Consider the following 4525-nt stretch of genomic DNA (forward strand, 5'->3'; position numbering starts at 1 on the left):
ACCTTCGCGATGTTGAGAAGAATGACAAGGATGCATCTAAGCCAGTCGCTCGCCATTTTAATCTGCCTAACCACTCCAAAAACCACATGGCTATCTGCGGCCTTTCCCTACATCTAGGTACGACGGAAAGCCGCAAGAATCTGGAACAAAAATTCATCTTTCAAATCGGCACCCTTAATCCTCACGGTATTAACGAACGCTTTTCATTTAACTAATATATTCCTACTTTTCACGTTGCCATGTTACCACCAATAGCGTAGCTCCTACTCTACTATAAAAACTACACGTAACCCATAATCCCTCGATTCGCTCTGACGAAGGGCTAACGCTCGAAACGTCAGCTTTTAGAATCTCTGTACGGTGGTCAATTTACATTATCAACTCCGTTGATAAACCAAATTTTTGTATATTAAATGAACATTTCGTTAGTTTGTCTAGTTGTTTGACAAGTGTCCCGTGGATATTGTTGCTTCCAACTGCTTAAGGTGGGGGTAAACGTGAATTTGAAGGAAATTTTAAGAGGTTTAATTAAGGAAGGAATAAAAGAAAGAAATATTATTGGATCACCAACAGACAGTTGTTCCCCACCCAAGAGCACCCCCAGTTGGTAGGGGGCTGTTTGGAAGTCCATATACCAATTTTTAAACTTAAATTCTAATTTTTAAACTACATTAAATCTTAACCATTTTTTATTTCCCTCAATTTTACTACTCTTTGGCTGGCCTTTCACATACCGGATCCGAAATAATTAATGTCCAAGAAACAAAAGAACAAAGCGAACATAACAATACCTAATTAGCAAGGCCTAATCGGAATATCAATGATTCCTTTGTCCTCCGCCATTTTAGTCCGGTAAACGAAAGTCTACCCAACTCTTTTGAGGAAAACTCTCTCCTCCAAAATGTACCTAAATATCCTTTTTAAAAAATTTACGGCTAAACTTCAGAATACCCGGCCACGATTACGTGACATTAAATGCATGCTCCCGCACTCCCGCAGTGGAAAAAGGATGAATATGAAATGGGGATAAAACTACTGCTCCCGCACTCCCGCAGTGGAAAAAGGATGTAAAATCAGTTTTAGCTTTCAATTTACGGTTTGGTTAACTACACTTTTTATGAGATCGTCTAACATTAAATGCATGCTCCTAAGAAGACTTTTTATGAGATCGTCTGAAGAATATAGCACTCGTTTACTGATTAAGCCTAAGCGCTTGTTTCAGTGATTAAGTCGAAGCACTCGTTTAAAATATTAGCTTTCAATTTGCGGTTTGGTTAACTGCACTTTTTATGAGATCGTCTGAACATTATAGCACTCGTTTGCTGATTAAGCCTAAGCGCTTGTTTCAGTGATTAGGTCAAAGTACTCTTTTAACATTGTACCTTTCAATTTGCGATTTGGTTAACCACACTTTTTATGAGATCGTCTCAAGTATATAGCACTCGTTTACTGATTAAGCCTAAGCGCTTGTTTCAGTGATTAGGTCGAAGCACTCTTTCAAAAATTTTAGCTGTCAATTTGCGGTTAGCTTAACTACACTTTTTATGAGACCGTCTGAAGAATATAGCACTAGCTCGTTTACTGATTAAGCCTAAGCGCTTGTTTTAGTGATTAGGTCGAGGCACTCTGGAAAATCAGTTTTAGCTTTCAATTTACGGTTTGGTTAACTACACTTTTTATGAAACCGTCTGAAGAATATAGCACTCGTTTACTGATTAAGCCTAAGCGCTTGTTTCAGTGATTAAGTCGAAGCACTCGTTTAAAATATTAGCTTTCAATTTGCGGTTTGGTTAACTACACTTTTTATGAGATGGTCTGAACATTATAGCACTCGTTTGCTGATTAAGCATAAGCGTTTGCTTCAGTGATTAGGTCTTATATATTTATCACGTTCTTAAGGCACTAAAACCACTGTCGAGCCGCCGAGCCACTCTTATATATCTACTTCGCTTTAAAGGCACTAAAACCACTGCCAAACCGGCGAGCCGCTGCGGGAGCAGTAGTTTTACCCCCATTTCATATTCATCCTTTTTCCACTACGGGAGTGCGGGACTGCGGGAGCAGCAGTTTTCCCCCCATTCCATATTCATCCTTTTTCCACTGCGGGAGCGCGGGAGCAGCAGTTTTATCCCCATTTCATATTCATCCTTTTTCCACTGCGGGAGTGCGGGAGTGCGGGAGCAGTAGTTTTATCCCCATTTCATATTCATCCTTTTTCCACTGCGGGAGTGCGGGAGTGCGGGAGCAGTAGTTTTAACTCCATTTCATATTCATCCTTTTTCCACTGCGGGAGTGCGGGAGTGCGGGAGTGCGGGAGCAGTAGTTTTATCCCCATTTCATATTCATCCTTTTCCACTGCGGGAGTGCGGGAGCAGTAGTTTTATCCCCATTTCATATTCATCCTTTTTCCACTGCGGGAGTGCGGGAGTGCGGGAGCAGTAGTTTTATCCCCATTTCATATTCATCCTTTTTCCACTGCGGGAGTGCGGGAGTGCGGGAGCAGTAGTTTTATCCCCATTTCATATTCATCCTTTTTCCGCTGCGGGAGTGCGGGAGTGCGGGAGCAGCTAGCGCCTGCGTGTTCTAGCGCCTGCCACGCAGGCTAGGGAGCAGTAGTTTTATCCCCATTTCATATTCATCCTTTTTCCACTGCGGGAGTGCGGGTGCAATAGTTTTATCCCCATTTCATATTCATCCTTTTTCCACTGCGGGAGTGTGGGAGTGCGGGAGCAGTAGTTTTATCCCCATTTCATATTCATCCTTTTCCCACTGTGGGGGTGCGGGACTGCGGGAGCCATAGATTACCAGCTCAAACTTTCATCGACTTCGGGACTGCAGGAGCAAGCGTTCAATGTCACGCAATCGTGGCCGGGTATTCTGAAGTTGCTCCAAATTTACAAAACACCCCGAAACATTTATGTAATGAGCATAGGGTTAGTTATGACACTGCTTAAAGCGCAAACGAGACATTTCCGGCCGGTTAAACCGATTTTGAGCGGCGCGAAGAAACGTTGTTTTGAATAGGAAGCGTAGCCTAATTAGGGCTCTATTGTTGACTTAAATCACACCTTGATACTTCTATAATTATGTCTTTTGAACGGTTTGATTGACAGCCGTAGAATTCAAAATGGACGAAAGGTTTAGTTTATAAAGAAGTGAAACACAGAAATCGGTTTATCGACTGGGTTGATATGGTAAATTTACCACCGTCAAGAAATTTGAAAGCTGAGGTTTGAGCATTAGCCATTTGTCAGATCGAGCGAATTTGGAAATTATGAGTTGTTAGCGCGATGGAGATACGTGGACTTCAAAAATAAATTAATTGAAAGAAAAACGTTCGTTAAAACCGTGGGGAGTGAGCAAGCCGATTTGAAAAATGAATCTTTCTTGAGTATTTTGCAGGCTTCTAGAATTCGCCTGAGAGATACCGAATAGATCGACATATTCCCAAAGTCAAATCGGTGGACCAATCATAGCAGTTCTGAATGAGCAAACAATTTAATTGTGTCATACAATGGAAAATTAGCCAACGCAATGAATGTCGCCCAAAACAATAGCATTCTGCGCTATGTCCAGTGACCTGTATTTTTGCGCCACGGTAGGTCACCCGATTAATTTCCTTTTCACATGTATGAAACGCCAGGCCTTGCTTTAACAGCACGTACTTCGATCTGACTAAAAGCTAGTAGAGAGTCTCTCTAGGGTCACGGCTTCTCCCTGTTTACAGATGCAGCAGTGTCAAGTGCTAGTTGGCTAGAACGGTTCCCGTCTCACTATGCCAAATATGAAAAGTTCTCAGTTCAGTGTACCACATTCTTGTTAGTCGACCAAGCCTCGTTAATGGCATAACCTCGAGCAAAAAGAGACCACCATTAGGCCTCGCCCAATATCACAATAGCTATCAAATACAAAGCTCTCTAACAAGACAGGGCACCAAATCTATCATTTCATCAATCGCAGTCATTTCACCTCTTTCGAATGGATTGTCTTTTGTTTGGTTTTGGTGCGAGAATGTCACAGAATAGAAATTTTGGTAGAACTACATCTTCTCAACCAAATCATTTACAATCACATATTTTCATGTAACTTTGAGGTTTATTAGCGTTATTTTAATACGCCCTTTGCGAGTTTTGTAAAAGTTACTGACAATTCCCACCATCCTTGCCTCTTTTTTATTTAACGACAAAACAAACAAACGCGTTTGAACGAATTAGTGAAGGTTCTAGATGGGCTGAAACAGACCGGGCTCATGCATGAACACACAAGTTTCAACCTTCAGCCTTTGCTTAAGCGGTGTTGTGTGGTTCGTTAATATTTTTTGTGGTTTGTTTGATGTCATTGTTTAACCTGGTGTTTACCCTTCGTTTATTTGCGAAAGCACCAAGGTGTATGCAAGATGGTGATTATCTGAGTGATGTTCTTCATAATCAAAACACTGTTAAAACTTGATGTCGGAAATGAGTTAATTTGGTTAATTAATGAACCGGGGTTCAATTATAGACCACTTGGCTTAAGGATCAAAGGA

Source organism: Montipora foliosa, chromosome 1, assembly GCF_036669935.1.
Source record: "Montipora foliosa isolate CH-2021 chromosome 1, ASM3666993v2, whole genome shotgun sequence".
NCBI classification, from domain to species: Eukaryota; Metazoa; Cnidaria; class Anthozoa; order Scleractinia; family Acroporidae; genus Montipora; species Montipora foliosa.